The sequence below is a fragment of the Cygnus olor genome, chromosome 14 (assembly GCF_009769625.2).
Source record: "Cygnus olor isolate bCygOlo1 chromosome 14, bCygOlo1.pri.v2, whole genome shotgun sequence".
NCBI lineage: Eukaryota > Metazoa > Chordata > Aves > Anseriformes > Anatidae > Cygnus > Cygnus olor.
Genome location: NC_049182.1, coordinates 704,174 through 729,894, shown reverse-complemented (window position 1 = coordinate 729,894; position 25,721 = coordinate 704,174). Strand labels below are relative to the sequence as shown.

At 45.5% G+C, this 25,721-nt stretch overlaps 1 long non-coding RNA gene across 3 annotated transcripts in view; it reads right to left on the bottom strand.

Annotated features, from left to right (window-relative positions):
• Nucleotides 1-11,983, bottom strand: part of LOC121077929 — a 29,406-nt gene extending 17,423 nt beyond the window's left edge. For 2 of the 3 annotated variants that reach the window (XR_005824370.1, XR_005824372.1), the window contains exons 1-3: nt 5,998-6,184; nt 1,565-4,392; nt 719-917 (exon numbers count right to left, since the gene is read on the bottom strand). This is a non-coding gene — a long non-coding RNA (uncharacterized LOC121077929). Of the gene's footprint in view, nt 1-718; nt 918-1,564; nt 4,393-5,997; nt 6,185-11,828 lie in introns of those variants that run through there. The other variant, XR_005824371.1, reaches the window with a different exon arrangement.
• Between the last annotated feature and the right edge of the window lie 13,738 nt (nt 11,984-25,721).

The following is a 25,721-nucleotide window of genomic DNA, read 5'->3' as shown; positions in this document are numbered from 1 at the left end:
CTAATATTTGTTTTTATTAGTAACTCACAGGAGTTATTTATCTAAATGAAGTTGCAACACAAAATTAGTATTGTGCAGCTGGGCCCATTGCTTTCACTGTTTTGAATGTACAGCTTTCAAAGCCAACTAAAGAAATACCAAATGCACGCTGAACTTCCCTGCTATCCGTTGCCAAATCTGTGTCAAGCACTGTCAGAGCAGCAGGGCCTGCCATCTTCCTCCAGGCAGAGGAAGGACAAGCAGCACCCTGGCCCTCTTTAACCTTTTGTGCCTAGATACACCACATCACGCACCTCCCTACTAAGGAAATCCACCAGAGAAGACAGGACATCTTCCCAAAGCTGTTGTCCAGCAGCTGCATTTTGATCTTCAGTTCAAGAAAACAGTAACTAGAGAGAGATGCGAAAACCCCAGGCAGAGGAAGGGCCGTTCGCATGCCAGCAGCAGCAATGCCATGCCTGCCCATGTTAGACGTTGGATACAAGATTCTGGCCGTGTGGCTCTGTACCTAGGATGATCTGTCCATGGCTGGTTTTGGCACCCCCAGCAAGCCTCTGGAATGGGGCAGAGCAATGTTCGAGCCTCTGTTTTCAGCCATTCCCATCTGGGAACACTGAGCTGAAGGGGTTTCTCTATCATTTCTTGGGAGGGAGGTTTAGAGAGATTTCACCCAAAATACAGGGGTGGGGAACACTGAAAAATTAATAATGTTTCATACCTTGGTGTATTTTGTAAATTGTTTTGTAGCTCCCAAGACATTCTTGTCAGTGATGTTATGCCAAAAATGTAGTTCATCTTCATAGATTCCCAGAGTTCAGCTCACCCCAGCTCTTGCTCTTGTTGCTCACAGTGAAGTCACTCCAGTGCTTTCTGCATCACACACAGGTGATTGCTCGGCAGAAACAGATGTGCAGTTGCTGGAGAGAGCAAAACACAAACGGAGGTTGCAGGGGAGAATATATTTATTCAGCCATAAATGTCTGCTGTGGCACTCTGGGGAAAGTAAGGACAACTGAAAACCACTTTACTTCTGTGGAAAAAATGGGAGGCAACTGAAGAAGCGTAGCGTTACAGGACATTATTATTTTAATGTCCCTTATTTTAATAAGTATTATCTTTCCCCCCTGTTTTCTTTGCCCAAGTTCTCTTTCTCAGACTTCACCAAGCCTGTCATTTGGGGTTTCTGTGTGATCAATCACAAACTGGAGTCTGTCATTCTGTGATAGCATCTCTGGGGCAGGCGGCTGCCGCCGGATCCATCACCCTGGGGGTGACACTGCCTCCCGTGAGGAATGAGCCGCTTGCACGGGGCTCGCGGTGCTGCTGGCAGTGCTGCAGGAGGGGCTGGATGTATGCAGGATGCCAAATTCAGGCTGAAACGCGTGGGTGTGCACACTCCCACCTGCCTTCCAGGAGGACTTTGAGCTACGTGCCCCTGGGGTCTGTTTGTGCCAGGACAATACAGCCACCTCCCAAGGAGAGCTGGAGCTCCTCCACAGAGCTTTCATTAAGTATTCAGGAAGGGAAAAAAAGAATCTAACTTAACAAAGTGCACTCTTCTCACCTCTAGGGCTGACAGGCCTCTCACACATAGCACCAGACCACAGAGACCAGCTGAACCGCGCAGCATCAGTGCTGGCCCCGGGGTCCCGCCAGCCGACGGCCCCGGTTTGTGCTGCATGGACGGCGGCTGGCCACAGAGCTCGGGGTTGCCTCTGGAGCTGGAGTTTAGCTCAGGCACGGACGTAATTGCATAAAGGCATTACTATTTGGGAACGCATAAATACAATACCTTCTTTTAGTCAAGAATTCAAACATCGCTCGCATTTTACATACACGCTGAAGTCCCAGAGACGGAAGAACTTTGTGCTACCTTTAGCCGCTACCCAAGCTTGATGCACGTGCCCCAGCCCTGCTGTGTTTTTCAGGGTCACAGTGCCTGCCTGAGATGCACACAGCCAAACGTGCAAGGGATGCTGGTCCTAAACGTTAGATGTCTGGGACATGCATCTCCAGGGTATTCATAATCTGCTCAGGAAGTACTCACAGGAAAGGCTGCAGCTTTATTTTAAAGGATAGGAAAAAAAAAAAAAAGTGTTTTATCTGCATCAGGTACTGGCACAGGGGCTTTTCCTTGTCTCTGTCCCAAAGCAATATAGTAACTCAAGTGTCATTTAGTTAAATTAATCCAACTGAAATATTCACCTTGCAGCAATTAAGTAAAAGAACCCATAAAACACCTCCTCCAAACAAGGTAATTTGCTGTTTCAAGTCTCAATCATGTTGGCATGAGAATACAGAGACTAACAGGTACACTAGAGACATGTGAAGTGATTTTAATTGCCTGAAACTCCAGTACTGTCAAACTGCAGGGCAGGCAGGAAAAGCCTTTATAGTTATCTCACTGCTGGAGATGAGTAGGGTGTCTGAGCTTGAAATGCCTCTACATGATAAAGGGCTTAAAATAGTAATCAACTTTCATTATTTCATTATTTAAATAGATATGTGGTGTTTTTTGTTGTTTTGCTGTGGTTTTTTTTGTTTGTTTGTTTCTGTTTTTTTTTTTTTTTTACTCCTGTGGCTTTCTGCATGTGCTCTGAGTTGGTACCTAGGTCACACAGATAGGAGAAGCTGTGGGAGGGAAATAACTTTTGTGTTCTGGGGATAATTCACGCAGCCAGCTTCCCTGCTGCGAGGCAGCGCGGGGCTGGGGCACGATCAGCGCCGAGGCAGATCCGCAGCCTGGGTCTTGGGCAGCAGCACCCCCAGAAGGGCCAACACACTCCCCCTGTGCCCCAGGTATCACCGCCTCGTCCTGCCCTGCTGGCCAGGGTCTCCAGCGAGGGGGCCAGGCCCCGTCCCGCCGGGAGAGCCACGCTGCTGGGGCTGCAGCACCACTGCTGCACTCGCCCCTGGCTTCCCATGTGCCCAGATAAATGGCACAAATTGTGTGTTGCTCTGCTACCCAGTGGAGAAGAGGGTAACTGAGTGCTTAATCCAAGTTGCTTTCCTAAGTGCTGAATATTTGCACACTAAATGGCCTCCAGGGCAGTGAAAGGAGGGCAAGCAAAATGGCGCCTGGCGGGTGCCACAGGCCCTGGGGCCCGGCGGGGCCTGCTGCCAGCATCAGGCCACAGACACCTCGGGAACATTTCGTTTTCTGAAAACAAGATTTAAAATGCATTCCCCAGGAATGATTCTGAATATATACGCTTTAGTTTATGGGGATAACCATGATATGCATACAATTGCTTTTAGAAAATGTGTTTGTGTTCATATGCTATGTAACAGAGCTGTCCTTGTGCAGGCAATCTGTACGTGACAAATGTCTCACAGGCAGGGACTGCTCGCTGTCAAAGGTGCTACTGCATCTATGCATATGGATCCACAACCAGCCCTCGTTCTGCCAAACCAGACAAATCCTACAGCAGGTAAGGGACAAGAGACAGATCTTGGCTCTTCACAACTTAGTTTCTACTCCTGACTAAATAAGGATGGATTTGATTAGATTTGGACCATGTACACAAATCTGCATCAGGAAACTCCCATGCTTCGGTGGCATTCACCTCTGGGTTTTGTTTACATACAAAATAAGAGGCAAAGTTGAGATTTAAAGTTCTCCAGAAGCAAGGCTGCACAGGGCTGGTGCCCGTAACTTTAACAGCAACAAGAAACTAAGAGTAAAAACACTGTGCTTCCACTCCTTGCAGGATCCAACAATAACAGTCCAAGTAACATGATTTGTGTTAGCAGTTGTTTTAGTCACTACAGTGATGAAATAGGGCAGTTTTATAAGCTATGCCAACAAGGAGCTAAAATATACCCAATCAATAGTACACACATACAAACGGCACAGTCTATATTCTTCTACACTTTTTCTAAACTTCTTCACCGCAGGCGGCAGGCTGCAGGCGATGCCACGGGGCCAGAGGGCCCCAGGGGAGCCGCGCTGCTGCTGGCTCGGCTGGCCCAGGGCATGAGAAGGGTCGCCCTTTCCCACACTGCCCACACTGCCCACCACTGGCACCGAGGGGCTGAGTTCCTCTGAGCCTGAATACGTTGCACCTTTAGAAAGCAACAAAATGAAGATGTTAATTACGAAAAGAGAGACTGCCAGGGCTATTAGAGACGTGTTGAGCAAATTAGAAACTGTTATTCATATGGAGGGTAGCTTAGCATATGCTTGGAGTTTTTTCATCTATTCACACCCAAGACTATAATATATTGGACTGTGTCTTGTCCCCATGCTACCTGCCTCTGGCAGGCATTTCACAATGAATCCCCATGCTTCCAATTTATTTCCGTCTTCCAAAGGCACCTTTCTAGCATAATGACGCACTGAAACGCTGCCAAAGATTCCCTCTGCTGTATGGTGACAACTGGGCTGCAGTTCTGAAAGAGAAAGTTCCACAGATGGATCCTTCAGATCAAGTTAGCATCTTCTCACTGCTAGCTGGCTATGCCATATTGTAGCTTAATTAATAACAGCCTTCTCTGGAATTTATTCATTAAAACCACAACAAAAATTGCATAATGTATTGTGGCAAATCCTCAGCAATTCATGCTAACCTTGCATGGTGGCAGTCACATTTCTGCTACAGTGATGGAGATTATGCAAATGGTTGGATTGTTAGTTTAGAGATGAAAACACAACCAAGAGATATTTATCTTAATAATTCTTGTAGAGCTGATTAAGTGGCTCATGTACGTGTCCGTGTAAGAGAAAGCATGCTCATGCTCCTCTACTCTTTTCAGACTGCAAAGCATTTTGAGCTCTTCCTGCTCTTCAGGAGTTTGTATACATTTGCAAGGATTTTATTTCCAGTCCTTCTTTTCCTAAAACAAGCATGTAGTAGCTGTCACAAATCCATATGCGCACATAACCACACAGTTTTTATGTGCAACCAAACAACTGAGCATGTATGCATTGTGTATGTGTAAGTTCTTGTATGATGACAACATGCAAATACTCACATTAGATAAATTAACGCCTGTTTATTTGTAGGTGTGATGTTCCAAGCAATTCCTAGTAAAACTGCAAAAAATATGATTCTAGTCTTCATGATGCCTAAAGTGGGTTAAGTATGATGATATTCAGATATACTGAATATTGAATGTAGATATCTTATTAGGTCCAAAAAATATGCTCTGTGATGTGTTGGAGAAAGAGATACTATGAGAGAGTAATTAGGGACCAATTCAGGGAACAGAAGTTTATAGGTTTAGAGAACTTGGGACTCCATGAGATCCCTTAGACCCAAGAGTCCATCTGGCACCTGCCTGTCAAAACACAAATAAATATTACAGAACACAACCCTGAGAAGAGCGCTCCTGGAATGAAGCTGTTAAAGTCAGGAGATCAACTCTGAAGAACAAAATGCCTGCAAGGTTGGCAACGTGTCAACCTTCTTATTTGACATTACCTTAACTATACAGCCGCAATCCCATGCATGTATGTTGAATACTAATACGGTGCAATCATTATACCAAGGCACAAAAATTTGCTTCCTCAAAACCCAAGTGAAGCTTGAAGCACATCAACCAGAAATGTCAAAGTCATGAATAAAACAAGGAAAAAAAGAAGGTTATCTGGAGGTAATTGTAGGCCTTTAGCGAAGGAGTCATGCTAGACTCAAAGCCATGTCACATCAGATAGGTATGTAAATAATATTGACAGATTAATGCTGAATCCCTAAAAGAAGTCAGACTCATTCATTCAGAAGCTTTCAGCATGCAGCTGTGGATAAACATTTGGTACAATGCCTTTGTACCAAAACAAAGCACGGACATATCGCAAAGAGTTGCAGGACTGACTTTGCAGGACTCTGCTGCCCTGTGTCATTTCAAAGCTCAGTACATACATTACCCCCAGCAAGGAGCTTCCCACTCACTGCAGGTGGCAGCAGGATGAGTCCCACAAGCACAGCCTTGGTCAGCGGGCGAGCAAGAAGTGCACGCTCCTTGCTAGGGGTAGCGAGAAGCAGCCTTAATCCTTACCTGGAGTGTATTTGGGGTGCTTAATACAAAGAAAATCGGGATTCTGAGTGGCTTCTCCACTCAGATAAATCGTAGGTCTCAAATAGCAGTGCGTGCAAGTGCAACTTGTTCCTGTGCAGGAGCTGCTGTTCCATCCTGGTGCACCAAGAGATCTCTGGGCAGATGGACAGACAAAATAATTGCCCTGACAGCTGACAATAAAATTAAGAAGGTGTCAGTCCCACAGAAAAATCGGGTAGTATGAAAAGCACATTTTAAGCTTACACTTACAAATCCACACACACACTCAAAATGCAATAAAGTTTGGGCTATGTTTGCTTTGCTTCCCTTTCGTGCTCTTCCCATTTTTCTGCTACTCTGCCTTCCCAGTTTGCAATGAGAAGCTGTACGGATCTGAGTTATACATACTAATGGCACAACCTTAGAGATGCACCAAAATCACAATTTTTTAATCAGGTGTCTCTCTTACTTGGCAGCCTATATATAAAAATAAAACATTTATTTTTCCAATCTTAACTGCACATGCTTGCTTTCTACTAACTATTTGACTGCATTAATTCAGCAGTAAGGTTCTCAAAGAAGAGCTCTGCCCTCAAGCTGTGGTGGTGGCTTTCCATCTATTGCAACAACATACATCAAAATTTTATAAAAGCCATAAAATATGCTGCAGTCTAGTTTTATCTTCTCTCTTTGAACATGCATATAATTTGAATCCATCTTATCCAAACACTCAATAACCAGTAACCGGAGAGGACAGGATAATTTAGTGGCATCGGTTGTCGGAGGAACAGGAAAAGTGGTAGGGGGAGAGGACAGATGCTGCTGCTTTTGTGACTAAGGTGCTTGCTGGAAACACTGCTGCTGCTAGAGAAGCCTCACTTCTCCCTCTTTTATCACAGCACATCTCTAATCTTCTCCATTTCTGAGAGAAAGGAAAGCCCTCTGAACACCAGCTCCTGCTCTCCACCATGCTCTCGTCTGCAGCTCCCTGCCTTCAGTACCAGAGCTGCCGCCCCGTCTGCCTTCCCTCATTAAACGCTCTCTCCTCCCGAGTTCAAACCCCCCTCTTTCAGCACTTGTCTTGCTCAAGGACTTCGAGCAGCAATCCAGACACGCAGACTGTTGGGGATCAGAAGCCGACTCTGCTGGAGGCGTGCGCTCCACCATTGCTCGTGCCTGGAGCCCACGGGATTTTAGGAAGGAACAGGACCGGCTGCAGCCAGCTGCCAGCCGGGCGTTCGAGGACAGTTTGTGACGGATGGAGCCCTCCCAGCAGGTCCCTACTTGTGCCGCTCTGCCCACAGGGCTGCCAGCACAAGCCCACAGCGATGGGAACACGGGGCAGCGCGGGCAGAGCAGCGCACAGCTCCGGCACCCTGCTGCCTGTAGGGCAGGAGCATTCGGCAGCCCCGGCATCGCGCCCCGAGCCCCCGGCTGCATGCAGAAGGGCAGCCCCGGCTCAGCTCCTGCCCGACAAGGAGGGGTATCCAGGAGTTAGCCAATATTTTGGTCCTGTCACCCTCCCTGGAATCAGGCAGGGGAAACGGAGGAAAGCATATGGTGAGAAGGAGACCGGCTAGCAGGCCAGAACGCGCAGCAGATCCAGGCACTCCATGGGCTCGTGTTTTTCAGAATTACTTTCACCGACTTTAATTAAGCTCTCCCCAGACTCACCAGCTTGGAGAGATTAAAGCAAAAGAGAGCACGCCAAAGAGCTTGCATACGACATAGCTTTCCCTCTAAGCTTTTACAGTTCTGTAATTGAATTCACACACAACTGCATCATAATTGTGCAATGTGCAAAGCCACACTGACCTACTTTCCAACCATTTACATGGACCCCATGGAAGCTTTAAGCCACTTGATAAACTGAAAGTCTTTTTTGTCTGTGTTAAACAAATGTAATCATTATTGGTGGAATCAGAAATCCCTCTTTTCCTGAGAAGAGCCCATCTATTGAGAAATTTTGCATAAGGTGTACTTACAAAAAATTATCTTGTACTTCCATAGGATCTTAATCATTTGCTATTACTATGTCATAATTTTGAAAGTCTGATACACAGGCTTTGAATAATTTAATGTGATAATGAAGTGCCCTGGTGTCCATGGATAAGGATGTTAACATGCGCCTAAAAGAAGGATACAGACCCTCTGAGTAGGCAGGGCAGGACGCAACAAGCAGAGCTTTTAACAAAACATTAAAGCAGTTTTCCAGACAACAATGAGAGTACAATGAAACTTAAACTACCTGCAAAATTGTCTTAGTTTTGAGTCAATTGCCTGCAAAATATTCAACACAACACATCCGCTCAGTTTTAAGAGGTGAGGTTTGTGGTAACATTTAAAAAGTGATGGACTCCTGGATTTCCAGTCTTCTGTCTTAAATAAATTGATACTTTGATAAATCATAATTCGCTTACCAAATAAATAAAATATTGAGACACGAAATAATTTTGAAGAACCCAAGAAGCAAACTGTCTGTTAACAACTCACAAGGAGCAGAAGCACAATGAACTTAGCTCCTAGAAGGCTAAACTCACAAACTAATTTTTATATGCAGATCCTGTTCTGGAGGCTTCTGTGAGACGTGCACACGTGTCCTCCCAGGACACGAGCAGGGCCAAGCGAACCAGCAGGAGTCCTGCCACCCGCTCCTCGGTGGGTTTCATTTTTTGCTCCACTTCACAAGCAATAGCTGTTGGATGATAAGGATTTGCAAAACAAACTGAAAGCTGCACAGCGCTTGTGTTTGGAAGTTTTAAGCATGAAAATCCATTTCAGGGCCTATCTCCTCACTTGCTGAGATAAACCCGTCCTGAGCGTGCTGCATAAATCTCCTACCGGAAACAGAAACAACTCCCAAACTTGTTATTTTCTTGGCACAATTAGTGCTCAGCGCACAGGGCCCCGGCAGCCCTTCCCTGCCAGCCCTCACAACCCGCACGTGCACAAGTTCTCCCTGCACGGCAGGAGGATGACAGGGGCTTGCCGGGACCCCCGGCACTGGGGCTGGCCCCTTCCTCCCACTCGTCCTCTTGGTGCACAGGGCAGAGCCGGGCTGCACCGGGCCCTCTCGCCCCGCAATACAAAGTTGGCCTCAGCTTCAGCCCAAATGGAACCGCTCTGCCACAAGTCGCAATATTTAGGCAAAGATGCACCCCCTTTCGGGGGCGTTCCTCTGGGCAGAGGGGCTCCCCATGGGAAGTGAGACCCAGCAGAGAGACTTCCATCAAAGAGCAGATTTCCCCTGATCAGTGTTGGTGGGAAATTCACAAGCAGCAGCGCTTCTCAGTATTTTTCCTTGGGAACATACGCTATGTCACAGATACATATGTTTTAAAAATAATTACGAATAATATTTTTCACTATTTTCCCAACACTCCCCACGGAGGAGCAGAGGTACCGCGCTCCCCCACTAGTAAGGCAAAATGCTCTGGGCACCCCAAACCTCCCGGCTGCACCTCCCGGCCCTGGCTGCGGCGGATGCAGCCCTGGGCAGCAAGCACCAAAGCGTCAGCATGCACACCTAAGCGTCTTGTGGAAGCAAACGTTTTCCCATGCACGAGCGGAGAGCTCGCCCTGTTTTACAAGCCTGCAAGCAGGGTTACAGCTGCTTGGGGAAGGCTCCCCTGGCACCAGTGATGCCATTTGGGGCGGGATGGGGCTGCTCCCTCAGCAGATGGGAGGGCACCCACCCTCGGTAACCCGCAGGTTAACCACACAGCCCCACCGAGCACGCCGTGCCATGCCAATACTGCGCTCTTCAAGGCTGAAGCAAGCTTCAAGAGTATTTGTAAGATTCCTCTGTCATCGACAGGGCTCGCTCTGTAAGCACACCCTGGGGGAATAGTGCTGCTCCTGTCTGGATGAGACATCGCGCTCATTTAGGCACTAAGCTCATTACCTAGCACGGCACCAAATTGCTTTATTCCAATATAGCTATCTGCAGGCATAGTTAGATTTTATACTATTAATAAATAAACAAGATGGGACAAGTGCAACGGAGGAGACATGGAGGGTCACCACGCAGCAGAGACCCCTCTTGCTCTGCGAGTTTTGAGAGCTGAAACCAGCTGGGGACAGGTGAGTATCTGGGGGGACATCAATGAGGAGAATCAGAGCCTTGGTCTCCTCTTGCATCCGCTCACGGCCACCCAGGAGAGGATGTGGCGGAGTCCAGAGCTCCCCTTCGCAGGGGCACAGCGCGCCCCGGCCCCCCCGGCCCCCCCGGCCCACGTGCGCCCACTGCGGCTGGCTGCAGCCAGGCCCCGCGCTGAAGGCACAGCGTGCAGGCACGGAGGAGAATAAAGCTGTTTGCCCTCAAGTTCATCACAGAATTTTATTTTCAGAACAATAAAGCCCCAAAGGAGGCAGAAGCAGTTCTGTTAACGTAAAGTTAGCCCTTTTACTCACAGTGTTTACAATTTTTAAAAAAATGTGTTGCTCTGCCTTTGCCCTGCCAATCTTCAGTGCTATCTCTATATTTCTAATAGGTCTAAAGTAATTAAATTAATTTCCAAGAATAATAACCTCCCAGGGACATACAGCTAGATAATCCTTAACTCCTCATGAAGTTAGTTTCCTATAGGGTTGGGGAGCAATTACAACTCATTAGTCATCCATCTTAGGAGGAGACGACAGGGCTTTCTATTGATTGTTTTTCCAACAGTACCGTGAGAGAAACCAGGAACATGTGGGTGTCTGTGTTAACAAAACCTTTACCGGGAGACAGCATCAACTGAAATGCGTATACAGCTCTTTAATCTTAATTTACAGGAGGCTCCCGAGCCAGAGGAGGCAGCAGTGCCATGGCAGAGCTGCTGTGATCCGTCGTGCGGCCAGGCTGGGATGCTGCCCCTGTGCCAGCACCAACGCAGGTCCTCCCCACCTGAGCAGAGACCTCTGAGATTCCTGGGGAAGTGCAACAAAAGCTTAAGGAGAGCTGGCTGCAGCCACAGCTGGCCGTGCCCCAAGACAATCGCACGGTTCTCCAGACAATGGCACAGCTGCTCTTAACATAGCATAAGCTTAGGTCAAACTTTGTTCCTTATGCTAGGTGGTGAATGCAAAATTGTACATAAAATCGTTCATTAGACTACCAAAAATAAAAAGTTCCCTGCCTCACCTCCAGCTCGGGTGGGAAAAGAAAACATCAAGGCTGTTTAACTGGATGCAAAGTCAGGTTTCCTGCTGAGAAGTACGTCTGGAAAAACTCTAGCTTAGAGTGGAGACCTGGGAACAGCAGCTCAGGCTGCCTGGAGTTCAGCAACTTTTGGGGGCATGGAAAAGACACCAAAGAGCATTTGGAATAAAGCAGCCATTTGGCTTAACTTAGATAATTTATTTTCCCTCTCTGATGTCCAGCTATCTTAAAAATTTACATCGGCAGACTAGATTGGAGCCTTCCACATTCTATTTTTGAACTATACATTGTAAGTATTACAGTGCTGTAAATTTGACATTTCAAATGCCAACAAATAGCTAGAAAATTGGCCCCTTGTGAATAATAGCCTAGCAGCATTTACATGTAATTATTTTGTCCAGGAATTTAATTTGCTAGACATAAAAGTTATGCTGAATGAAAGAGTGCTGGATAATGATCTTTAAGCTCAGGAAACAGACAGCCATTACTATAGGCACTGAAAGACGTGCCACTCTTCAAGTCATAAAGCAAATTCCCTGTGGCTAGGAGCATTTCTGTAACAAATTTAGATAATGCTTTATGATGAATGGCACTACTTAATTTGCAGAGGCCGTATGTATGTAAACCATCCGCAACCACGCTGCCAGGTCTGTGCAGTCACCCCAGGTACCCCGGTGCTAGCACCAACCTGTGTCCCCAGGAGCTGGAGGTGCCACCACGAACGCAGAGCAGTACGAGCAGCCCCAGCCCGGGGGGAGCAGGAGGAGGAGGAGTTGGAGGATGCTGTGCCGAGGGGCTGGCAGTGCCCTGCAGAGCTGAGAATCCACACTAAAACCACAAAGACCTACAACAGTGGCAACAAAAGGAACATTTTAGTCCGTTATTATCGCAGTTCATCTACGTACATAGTTAAGCAACCACCAAGGGTTTTCTGGCAATTGCATTTGTGGTTACCTTAAATACAACTACTGTTAAGAAAGAAAAGATTGGAGGGAAAGAGAGAAGTAAAACAATACCAAACAAAAGCAAGGGGAATCAAGTGCAAGGAAAACAACACTAAATGCATATCTGGGAAGAATACAGAATATTTGTTGTACGAGCGCAGCCGATACAGAATATAGAACATCTGTTAAATCTGTACTGATACATAGGATATATGTTAAAATACAGAACAAAAAGGATTTGCAACAAATTTGAAACACAGAGCTGAGCTCAGCTCAAAATCCAGCAAACTCTTATTTTTTTCCTCCAAAAAGCTTTCCAGATATGAAAATTCTGGGATTTTTTTTAAATCACTACTAAAGATACGAAGTCAGCTTTCACCTCTCCTGTGACACTCTGGCACCTCCTGCGGTCACCGAGCAAGCCCCGCTGTCCCGCCAGGCTCCCCATCGATGCCAGCACCGCGGTGCAGCCTGGAGAATCCCACAGGCACGTCCCAAACCTGTGCCAACGGCTGAGCCCTGCCGCAGACAGCCATGCCCTGGGCCCCTCTGCAGCCAGACCTTATTTCCTAGCTCATCACTTCCATTTTAAAGCATGTAAATACACCATTTGGCTCAGCATATATGCACTTTTAAGGACCTATGGTGGCACATCGAGGACCGTGTACCACAAGTTAACTGCTAAATTAAGACTCTTAAGAGCTAATAACAAAGCTACAGGAAATCGCTAAATCCCGTGAAATCAGCCAACAGAGCTATGCATAACTCTCAAGCCAAATGTCCAGGGAATATAAAATAATCTGAAACAGGTAACTTGCAGTAAGGGGCGCTGGGTTTGTGAGTCACACCCAAAGTAGCATTCAGATACAGTTTTAATTTTTTGCATTTATTTGCTTTCTTTTGTTTAAAGAAGACAAACATTTAAACACATTGCAGAAATGCTGGGTACGTATGTAAGTACATGCATGCAAACCTGTGCCGGGTCAGAGGTGGGCACATCGCTATGGGAACAGCCAGCAAAAATTGGGTACAGCATCTTGCCGCTCTTTTGAAACTAAAAGCATGAATGCAAAACCAGATTTGAGTGACAATTTCCAAAATTTTAAGGCTAAATAGATTATTTATATCTCATACCTGCACTTAAGGCTGTGATGTACAAAAGTTGTCTAAATCCTGGGCCGTGCCATATCCTGCTGACTGTACGCAGCGTCCAGTGGCTCAGCAGGGCTCGTTAGACTCCAGGCCGCCCTTCCGGAGTGATACCCAGCTGTGTTCAGTAAGAGCAACATGTTCTGAGTACCCATGCTACCCAGAATTACATGCTTTAGATGACAGCAAGTGCTGACTAAATTTAAAGCAGATGGCACATGAGAAATTTCATATCATTTTCATTTTGATTTACTCCAGATCATGTCCTTACATAACTTTGAAATTTAGTGGCTTAACCTAAGGAGAATGTTCCTAATCCTTTCCCTGCCTTCTCACTCTTTTTTTAAGATTTTTTTAAGATTTAAAGTTAAATGTTGATCGTGTCACTGTTGAAATAAATTAACTCTTCTAGTCATCAGGGAAAAGCAACCAATGGAGCATAATGTGAGCTGTCAGATAATCATATTTCAGTTCAAACCCAGTTCTGAAGCAGCAAACTACCTCCAGGAGCAAGGCAAGGCAAGAGCCACGCTATCTGCTTTTCTGGTTGAATGCGTGTTCATTACCATGGAGCCAAGGAAAAGCCTGGAGCAGCTGGGGACTGGCAGAGAGAGTTATTTTAGCTGAGCAATACGAACCAAGTCGTTAGCCGTATCTGAAATGCCTTTCATCTCCTAGGAAACCCGGGATTTGGACTAACAGTGTACCCTCAGTAGTTTTCTTCTGAGTTTGGATTGGTCATGGGGTTTTGCTTGCTGTGTCTTGACTTTCACAGGCTATTTCCACTTTAAATTGTCTACCTCCCTGCTCCAATTACTTCCTTAATCATCCAGGCAAGGGAGCTTGCTATTCCCCTCAATGTTTATACAATGTTCATTCATTAGATGCCCCACAATTTAATGCCAGTGACAAATGTGAATCATTTCATTCTATATACATAGTTTTGCCCTGGACTGATGCTTTCCACACAATCTCCCGAATCTGGGAGATTTTTCTGCTGTTGTAGGGATGTCACGCAGGGCTGGGTCCAGGCAGGGCCGGGCTGTAAGACAACGCTTCTGCTGGAGGAGTCCCGGCAGGGCTGCGCACGAGGCGTCCTCCACACGAACGGCTGACGGAGAGGAGCAGAACTCACACAGCTGGCAGGAGGAGAACCGAGGGCAGAACAACAGAGGAGGATGTGAATGTTAGTGTGAAGTTGGCAAGGCAAGCAAGGACGTGGGAAACAGTCTTGGGAAGCAGCTAGAGCAATGATGCTGCAGAGGCAAACAACAGCTGTTTGTGCTCGCTGTGGTCCAGAAATCATATCAGACTAATTAGCTGGCAACAGAGCAAATGAAATAACACAATGTTATTTCATAGAAAAGTCTATTGTGAGTCAGAGTATGAAACTGATGTAGCATGATGACCCCGTGCAGCTTCTGGTTCTGAGTTTACCCAGACACGGCCAGCTGAACGCGCGGGCAGACTGCTCTGCGCCCACTTGCAAACCACGGCCACAGCGGCATTGAGCTCTGACCGGTTTTCCTTTATCAGGCAAAACTTTATAAAAGAACTTGTAAACAATCTCAGGCTCAGGGCAAAGCAATAAAAAGGATGTTTCTTGGGACACTGTTCAAAATCGTACGTGTAAACCAATGAATCTCTGTGCAATTTCCTTGGAAGCCTCATTGCTGGCCTCCAAACACCGTCCCACCCCTGCAAGACCACCAGAGAGAGACTTCATGAAGAGGGAATAAAGCCTTTGGCAATATGATTTTAGTAGGTAAAAACCCCATAATCATCACTGAATCTCCTTAATCTATTCACTACCTATCCTTTCACCTCTCCAGCTCCTTGCTTTAAATAATACAAATGGAAAAGCTTGACATCATTAGATTCAGGATTTCACCATTAAAATAGGAGGTTGATACCACTAAGGTCTCTAAGGGGTCAGTAGAGAGGGACCAGATGCCTAATTTAAGTAATCTAAATCACCCCAAGTTACAGTACTCGACAGGACAGCCAAGACAATTAGCATCCTAATCTGGTCACATCACCCAGCTTAGGTAACCGTCTACTTTAACTTCATCAGCCTTCTACAACACAATCCTCCAAGGTGTGGAACCTCTGCTTTGATTATCCAGTCTCTTCTCGGGGAATTTTTCTTCCCTTTGAGAGTTAAAAACTCAGCCAAGAACAAGAATATCCGGATAAATACACAAGAGCATGTCTACATTTCTACTGGTTATCAGACCCTGAAATAAGAATCATAATAAATATCTTCTCGGATTTTGAACAGGGACACATTTCTATCCAGAACAAATTTTATTTAATAGAGATTGTTCTAGTTAAACGAAGCTTAGCAACGTACTTCCTCTAAAGATCCACAAAACACAGTAGAAAGACAGGAACAAAGACAAATCATGGGATCATGCGTGATGTGTAGAAATAAGACACTGACAAGCATTCAGCTAGTAAGATTGTATCGAGTCTTGTGGGATTCTTAAACCTCCTGGCTTGATCAAAAGTACTAAATCCTGATGAATCCTGTTATAAGGTACCAGAAATGAAAGCTTAATACTGGGCTTAATTTTGACATCCTTATCTTGGAAGCATTCCTAAGCACATTGCATAGCCAGAGCCAACAGCGTCAGAAAAGCTGTGAATCTCCATTAGATTTTCATCAACATATCTAGACAGAGAAGTCTCTCAAATCATTAGAGGAGATGAAAAAAAAATTCTTTAAGGGTATTTTTAAATACTTCTCTGCAGTAGGATAATTGATTCATCGTTCTCTCTGCAGATACATGATGGGTTGTTATCTCTTTGATGATTTTTAACCAAGAAGCAGCCTCTTTAAATAGTTTTTCATCCCATACTGTAGATCGTTAATTCCACGTTACCTTGCTTATCTGCAACTGATAAAATAAGTAACAAGGCCCAGTTTCATCTCAGTAGCTGTGGGAAGGACAACTCCCACTGTAGTTAGTCGTGTGTTAGAATGTGAAGGTCTGTTTCTATGAATATGCACACATATCCTTTAAAAAAAACTTTCAGCAAATGTTCATCCTTAGAGAACCGCCCTGCTGACAAGCTTCTGGAAATCTCACATGTAATGGAAAAAAAAAACATTTCACAATAAAGTGAATATTTCCAGATTTCCCCCCCCATAAAACTCACATTTCTCATTGAATAGCACATGCGGGAGGCGGCGGCAGGGACGGCGGCACGACCGGCTCAGGGCGACTCCGCCAGGCCTCTGGGACGTGCCGCTCGTGTCCTCTGTATTAATTTGGTCTTCTCCCATACCGACCCGCCAGCCGCCCAGCCTGTGCAAGCGCACAGTCCCACCTGTTCTCAGCATGCTCATGGACGAGTTTGGAGCACCGCACAGATGAGGGGCTCTCCTATTTCATTTCCTAGAAGGAAGTTAGGCGGCATCTGGGTGTTTTGGAAAGCCCGCCTGTTTCTCGAAGCAATGGCAGACTCCTACTGAAAATGACAGAACATTAAAGTCAGCGTTGGACAGTTCTGCAAGTCGAGCCCCAGCCTAACTTTTCTGCAGGTGATGGGAATTATGAAAATAAAAGCCTTTAACATAGCCCAAAACATTTTCAAATCAACGTGTTCTATAACCATTTAAGTGTAGTTTTGCTCATTTGCACCAGGACGTAGCCAATTATCTTAGAATATTAAAGCTTCAAATTAAACCTATTAATTGAGGATATTAACTCAGTTCTGCAACCCAGACTAGCAAAGTAACATTCCCTATGGCATCCAGAAATTGTCTCCTAAAAATATAAAAGAGATTATAAACCAAATAGCTGTTACCTCCCTACTTCACCTGCTGTTAATTATTCCCCAGCCACATCAGCCGTAAGAGCCTCACACAGACACCGCCTGTCAGCCCCCAGCTCCGAGGCCGTCGGGGGCATTGACAGCAGTCCTTGTGCTGCGCTCCCCACAGCTCTCCTGTCAGGAGGCACCTGTGCTCCTTTAAATTTAACGAGATCAAACGTCAATGACTGCAGGGAAAGGAGACGCTGCTGTCCCGTCGTGTGCGCGCTGGAGGACCGCTTGGCGTGGCCCTGATCTCCCAGGCAGACGCCTTCGTCCTCAGCACTGCTCTCATCAGGCCCCACGTGGGGCCTGCCGCTGAGAGCAACGAGCCCCGCGGTGCTCACAGCCCTGCTTTGAGTTCTGCTCTCGTTGTACACTCATTGTACAAAACGTCACTCTTAGCAACGCTTCGAGCACGTTACTTACATACCATAGGCGACGTGTACGTGTATTACACCAATAGGACTGAGAGCAGCCTTGTTTAAATGTTATATAAGCATTAAAATAAACATTATGTACTGTGTATGCACATTTTATATATTATTTATATTAAGTATTAATCAAGGAACAAAAATACTTCAAAAATAATAAAAAAAATATTTCAAAAATAAAAAAATAGATAGCAGCAAGCCTCCTAGGTGCATCTGCACCAGCAGGCCATAATGCTTCTCTGCCAAGGTACCTAACGCCTGCTCACCCAAGCTGGAGCTACTTCTATGCAAGGCACGGAAATCTGTATGTGAGTATGACTTCGTTTTCCTGTATTTGGTTTGGCTTTAAGTAACAGCATGGTTATTCGCAAAATGAGTTCAAGCTTAAAAAAAAAAAAATGTATATATGAAAGATCTTACCTTTCCTTGAGACACTCTAGCAGCCATGCTTCGGGGCTAGTAATCGAAATATTATTCTCCATGAAACTAGTTATGGGCTATTAGTTACTGGTTAATGGGCTAAATTAGTCTCCATGAAAAATTACCCCCGTCTGACTTTATCATAAGCCTTCGGCCACATAAGCCTGCTTAGAGAAGATAGAGATCCATTAATTAATACTCATTACAGTGGCCTCAGGCAACGTTAATTCTGTCTTAGCTCAGCCACTTGGTTTTACAACGCAATTTTGTTCTTGGAACATGCGTGCACCAGGCACCGGGACCACCAGGGACAGCGCAGCGCCCAGCAGAAACGCCCTCAGAGCTGAAAACTGCAACTGCCACCTGCTGGAGCTTCTGGGGGGGCGGACCCTGAGATGGGGCAACAGAAAGCATCGTTAGGAGTTCATGGGTATTCTCAGGAAAAGGATGAATATTAACACTAACCATTGAGATAAACAGCTATGCCACATTTAAAAGGATGCTCTGTTTACTCTACAGATTTTTAATTATAAAATCAATGAAGTGTTAATGATTGCAAGCATTACTTCAGCTCACTGGGAGTTCCAAACAACTTTTTTTAGTCTATGGCATAAATTCATAAGTTGCTCAGTTTGACCAATTTGTCAAGACAATTTCCATTAGTAGACATGAATATTTAATGAAAGGGAAAACTTGCATGAGCAACTTCACTTAAGCGACTAATGACTTACTGGAAAACAAGGAAGATACATTAATATGCCACTTGATTAAGTATTTGAAGAGTGCAACAACCTGAATATCTCAGCAAAACCCTCCTTTATTCCGCCTGTCTTTATCTATGTATCCACCATCACCATGGCATATAGGTGGCAGCAAATCAGCTCGGAAATAAACACTTTGCAACTTTAAACAAATTACTGCTTCTTGTTTACTTGTGGCCTTCATGAGAAGATCTAAAAGCATTTTCAATTCTTTTATTCCTAATTTAGCTAGTATTTTTTGTTTGTATGTTTAAAGGTAAATACAAAAGCCTTATGACTATAAAGCACTTGCTGTTAACATACATGGAAATTCTGCAAGGTATTGAAGATAAAAACCTGAGTCTCTTAATGCCACAGCAAATCCAGATTTCCTTCAGCCCACAGCTTCTCTGCCCGAGCTTCCCAGTGATGGAGATCTACTGTTACACAAAGCAAGCTGGCATCAAAACCTCCGGCCCTGCATGAGCTGCTGACTCTCTCTCCCTCTTCAGAAAGGTCCGTGGGGTTTGGTTTCAGGAGCTTTTTCATCTCAGACTGCAGAGCGGGCTGCGTGTGCCCTGAGAACGCCAAGCCAATGCATATGCATTGCATCTGTAAAAAGTCTGATGAATTCAGATGAAAGTCTGATAATTCTAGTGAACACAATTACATCCACTTGAGAAGGAAGTCTGCTTTCTGCAGCAGGAGCTCCCTACCCAACTGACCTCTCTTTGCCACAAATCTCTTTTGACAGGCGCTCACAATTACTAAAGTGAAAAGCTGTTTCCTTTCGTCACTATCCCCATAAAACACACTGACTCTCTTAATTACATGCTTAGTTGTTTTCCAAAGGCTCTACTCATGCATGTAGGCAATAATTCAAGCTCTGAGGCAAGACACCATGTCACAGAGCAAGAGCAGCACAGGCAGATGAAAACAAGTGGCCACAGAGCACGGCGGGAGCAGGGGCCCCGGCAGGGTCTGGCCCAGGCTCCTGGGGCATCCCTGCACCCCGCGGACATCTTCTGCACAGGGGGTGCTGGCCCCCTGGGCTCCGGAGCCACAGACCCACATTTCAGAGGCTCCCAGCCAGCATGGTCACACGCAGCTTGTGTTTCCAAACTGGTGCAAGCCCGTGGGTAGCCAACCAGACTAAGGACCTGGGAACAAATCCCTGCCAAATTCAGCTGTGGTTCGCAGTGTAGAGCATCTCCTCTCTGCAGCTGCAAGTCCTCAAGGTGTGAGCCCCTGCTGAAGCTCCCAGATGGTCAGAGGCACTCGGTGCTCAGCACAACTTTGTGCTGGTGCGCACCAAGTTAGAGCGAAACAGCCAACATCAAGTTTTGCTGAATTATGCTTCTCCCTACAAGAGAGAAAATTCCAAGTGCAGCTGCATCTTCCAGTTCACTGCCCAGCAGTGGTTCAATCCCCACTGAGCGCCTGGGTTTGGTGAGAAGCTCAGCTTTTGTTTAAAGGCACCAGTTCACCTTTAAAGAGTTTGTTCAGAACTAAGCTGATCTCCCACTTGCCTTCTGTGGGGGAGGAGATGTCTATGAGGCCTTCCCAGGTGCGCACACACACACAGTAACATAAAGTTAATCAGAAATTGTTAGAATTAACAAAGCAGAGAGAATGTCAGAAAAAAAAAATATTACATTGGCTCGACTGTCTCTTCTAAATGCAGAAGCAGAAAAACAAACTCACTCTGTTACTCTACTTTACTTCGCTAAAATAAGGAAAAGCAGCCAGGATGTGAACACCTGCGTAACATCTTCATTCACCATGCAAAGAGGTCCTCCCCAGCAGCAGCTCCAGGCTTGTCTGCTGGAAAGTCAGAATTAATTCAGCAGCTTTCACTTCCCCACCTGCCAAATCGCTGCATCCTCTGCTCCGTGAGAGGTGGTGAACCTTGTGCAACTTCAGCCATGCCCACCTTCCCCACCACTACGTGGGAACACACGAGGATAACTGGTTTACTGGAAAAATGAGAGTGATCTGAATGTTACTGTCAGGAAAGGCACCAATCGAGTCATTTTATATCAGAAGGATGAGAATTGCTATTAGCTAGTGCTCACTGAAGATGAAGTATTATTTGTTTGTTTAGGGAAATGCCTGACTGAACTGAAAATCTTAATAGATAATTTCTGTTGAACATTTTTGTGCAGTAGTTCAAGAACATCAAAAGCATGCTAGCCAACCCAATTTTATGTGAATTTGATATAGACTTACTCACGGCGGAGTTTGTTTGAAGTCTGCAACAAGACACCTTTATACTCTCTCACCCCAAAGCATCCTTCTTCCATATTTCATAGCAGATTAGAAATAAAATAAAATAAAATAAAAATGAGCAAGCACAAAGTCAGATAAGAAAACCAAATAAGAAAAACTAGAAGGAGTTATTAATAAATATTCCTCTGAAAAGCATAAAGTGGGAAAAAAAAATCTTATTTTCCATATACTGCCTATGGTCTCCAAGGTTTATGAATGCCTCATGACACCAGCTAACTTCTAATCGGCCTGACAATTTGGTTATGTATTCCAGCACAAGTCAGAAGAAGCCACACTGCAGTCAACAGCATAGGAATCAGAGGCAAATCTACTCTGCCCCTGTCTATTCCTCAGGTATTTTCCTCCCCGTGACACCCAGTATTTACACACACAGATGCTCCTGCAACAGCATCACACCTTCCTGCCCCAGTGTTACCCAGAGAGGTGATGGGTCCTCACCCAAATCTCCCAACTCGTCACTATGTCTTCAGATCTACTATTAATAAAGTTATCAACACTGTGATAACATTTTGGGGCTTTGCCAAGTCTGTTTCCTGTCTGCAAGCATCAAAATATGATGTCTCATCATACAATAACTAATCTTACATCTCTCAGAGCCAAGCAACCCAACGCTCCCTTGGGAATTTGGTCCCGGCTGCACTGAGTGCCGAGCCCCTTTGTTACACCTCATGCTACAAAGCAGGCAGCTGATTTTGAACACCTAGACCTGACAGGCATTGCTAGTATTCTGTCTGGAAACTGCTGACTCCAGTATCAATCTTTTTTACAGCAAAATACGAAGGGAACATCTTTTTCTGCCTACACTGCTGGCAGCATTACTTTCAGTTACTCTATTCCATTTTAGTAGCAGTATCTATGCCGATCAGACTACCCCGATCCAGTACTATCAAAGACATTTACAAACTCTGGTGATAATACTTCATTATTATAGTCATCAAGAACAGAAAATATGTGCAGTGTTTTCAATTTCTACAGTACAGACAGTGCTATACTGACTTATAGCTGGGACAGTCTCTGATGCAAGAGCATGGCGCAAACCAACGAGCAAAGCACAGGCTGAACTGTGAAATACCGGTGCTGCGAACTCTGATGGCCCTTCTGAACAATTTCTGAGAGATGGCAGTACTGGTTGCAGAGTTTCCTTAGCATTTGAAGAGGGCTTTGACGCAAAAGCTTTCACACCACGTTGTTCTCTGGGGTTCTCAGCCAAGTGTTCAGTGAACACTTTTCTTTTTCTTGTTTTAAATAGCTTGTTTAAAAACATTTTCACTTCCACTCAGGTTTGATTAGCTTTCCCTGCAGTGCCTCGGTCCTGCAAATTTGATGTGCACCAGCAGTAACGTGATGAGTCCTCAGTTTTCCTAACAGGGAGAGGCAGCTCCCCATCAGCTACCAACTGCCTCATCCTGCAGGAAACCCTTCCAAAATAAAACTCCCCAGTCATGCACAGAAGATGAAGTGAGCAACTGTTTTTTCCATGTTATTTCACTAAGACCCATGACCGTATTACCTAGCAATCCAGTGGCCTTCCATAATATTTTCTTCCTTATCACTCAACACCCAGCATGGAAAGGGTTTACTTTACCCTTTACATTAATGGGATCAGCTTAAACCTTTCACCCTCCTGAAGGCACAGCTAATAGAAGGGAGAAAGCACATAGATGCCCACATATTTACAGAGAAAAAAAAACACGAGACTTTTCCTTCTGCTACCAATGCACCTTCAGAGTCTTGACACCATTCTCCTCTCTAAATTAATTTAAGGATAATTTGGGAAGGATTGGGGAACAAAACAGAAGCAGTTTCCCTGGAGTACACAATCATATCATCTGGTTGGTGATCACAGGTCAACAACATCTTTAATCTTTTGAGAGAAATCTGGGCCAGTTTAGGATTGCCTCAAGGTGAGTGAGCCTGCCTGGGTGCCTGGCAGCCAGGCATTCTCCAGGGAAGGGAGGGCTCCCCATCAGACCTGGGCCCTCCAGAGAGGGATTTCAGTCATTACCATAATCCTCCACCTAGAAGTAAAATAAGAATAATATTAAATACTCAGAAAGGGCAGACTCCCTGAATTTCAGTAGGGGTTTGGTGTTTTCTTATTGGTTTGTTTTTGTTTTTTCTTCTCTCTGCTAACTGAGAAATCAACGTTCAGAAGTCTGTTGGGCAAGTCACCAGAACATGGCGGCCCTCCTCAGACAGCACTTCACGTTTCTCAGCAGCAGGAGGACAGACTCCTGGCAGACCGGCTGGCAGTCCTCCTGCCCACCTTTAATAACCCTCCTACAAACACACGTCCTGAATGCAGATCTGAATACAGACCTGAACACAGAGCTCCGTGATGCGCGGGCACCGCAGCCCTTGTGAGAGGCAGCGAAGGGGAAGGGCAGAGCCGTGGAGGGAGCGGGACCCTGCCAGGCCAACAGCAGGGTGTTGGACGCCGCCCGTTGGGTTGCAGCAGCCAGCACTGCACCTATAAATATTTAGGATACAAAAACAACATGTTGGCATGAGCGCAGAGTCCTTATTTTTAAGGCTTTGATCACCAGGAGTTTAAATGGCATTGTGTGGAAATAAATATTACTTAACTGAACTTCAAATAAATTCATCCCTTTCGTTATTGACCCTTGCTACCAGGAACTAGGGATCTATTTTTGATCTTCAGCCTAGAGAGAAATCAGCTAATCCAATGTTCAAAGGGAAGGGAGGGTAAAAATCATTTCAGTTTCTTTGCCCTTGGGCAGAAGCTTCAGTGAGAGGAAGCAGAAGAGCTGGGGGGAGGCAGGGTCCTGCCCAGCATCGCCCCACCGAGGGCTGCTCTGGGAGCTCCAGCTCTCCAGCTGGGGCCAGACCCAAATTCCCAAGGTTTGCCCCCACCCCCCCAGTGGGTCCCCTCACCCACACTCCTCACCCCCCCTCTGGTGCTCCCCACAGAGCCGCCCGAGCCCTGGCCCTGCAGCCCAGCATCCCACCGCTGGTGGCAGCTTTCCACTCGCGCACGGCTTCACCAAAGGGCTGCAAAGCATCAGTCAGCCCGAATAAACGTTAACTTTGCTCCTCTGGGTTATTTCAGAAACAAGCCTATTTTATGAGTGCTAGAAATAAGGAGAAATTTCATGGCTCTCCTAAGACCACTTTCTGGCACATCTGAGGGCCTGGTGCAGAGCCACCAGCCCTCGCCAGCAGCACGGCTTGCTTCCAGCTAGCCCACAGACGTTTACAACTTGGGTCAAACTGGAAGGACACAGCTTCTCAGAAACGTAAAACAAAGTCTTGATTAATAAACCCAGTTGCAGAATATTTTTTAATCATCTCTTGCTTCCTTCATAGCAAGATGGTAATGAGAGAGATGGAAGAAAGGAAGAAGTAGGAAAAATTGCATCCTCAGAACTGCACTCGGTGGACCAAGACTGCACCCCAGTTCTGACTTCATAGCACAGCACCTTTGCTGTTACACACCACACTCTATTCACAACATCAGGTCACAGATTTCTTAACAGCAAGTTCTTCTGGTGAAAAAAGGCAGATGACGACACAGAAACACATTTCAGCCACGAATGGTGCTTTTACCCAGCACAAATGGGAATGAAAGCAGGGCTTTGGTTAGCAGCTGTCTGAGGGGTAGGAGGGTAAGACAGAAATAACAGCAAACCATCTCGTGTCAGACATGAAAACCATATTTACAGTTTTTGAGAACACAGAGTGAGGGAGGGAGCATGTGCGACTCCTAGCCCACTGCTGGAATCAGCCCTTCTGCAGGTAAGTGATGGAGCCTACTGGGGCTGCTGCTTTGTTCTTTTTTAAATGTATATGTGTATATATATATATATATAAAGAAAATGCTCCTTCTCTCCAGAATCATGCAAGGAAATAATTTAGGCTGGAGAACTGATAAATACTCCTGGATTTCTGCAAGGCACCAACAGCCTCAGTGTTTTTGTAAGTCAGCACGCACGGATGGACAGCAGGGAATCAACGCGCCTACAGCACACCGTGAGCAGTCACCTCGTGCCATGCCTCCTACAGCAGCCATTTGTGCAGCTGCAGCATTAGAAACGCGTTTCCTGGACCTACGTACACTGGATGCCCTGGAGACAGCTGAATTAGTGGAAATGCAGGCTGCTGTTGTCATACCATAAGTAGTTGGGGATGGAGTTGCCTGACTGCATTTCCCCAGCGAGCTCTTTACATCTATCTAAGCTGATTGATTTTCAGTCAGTTTTCCGTGGGATGAGTTCAGATTCCCCAGCCTCAGGTATGCGGTAAGAGCATGTAAGTTAATTCACTAAACCACACGGTAATCCATCCACAGTCCCTTCAGAAGATGCAATGTATGAAATGAAGATTAAGTGCCCAGAGTTGTTGGGTTTTTTATTATTCTTAAAAAGTTACTTATCTAACTCTACCATCATGTTTTCTTCCAAATCTACTCCCCATAAAACCAACAAAAATAGCCAAGTCCTTGCAACTTTTCAGAGTTCCCTCCAGTTCTCTGAGTCACAGTCAAAATTTCTATTTGAGGCAGTTATTTTGGACATAATTTTATTACCGGGGAATGATACAATTAAAAAATAATTTATTTTCTGGTCAGAGAGCTTATTGCTGTTGTTTCTTTTATATTTCATTCTGAACTTCATTTTTTTTCCAGTACATTCTTTTTTCAGAGCTATCATTTGCAGAGATGATATAAGCAGGGTGCTTCAACAATGGCTTTCCAGCACAGGGAATTTATTTGGGAGGGTATAAAACCCTAAGAACTGATAAAATATTCTAGACTGCCCAAGGCGAA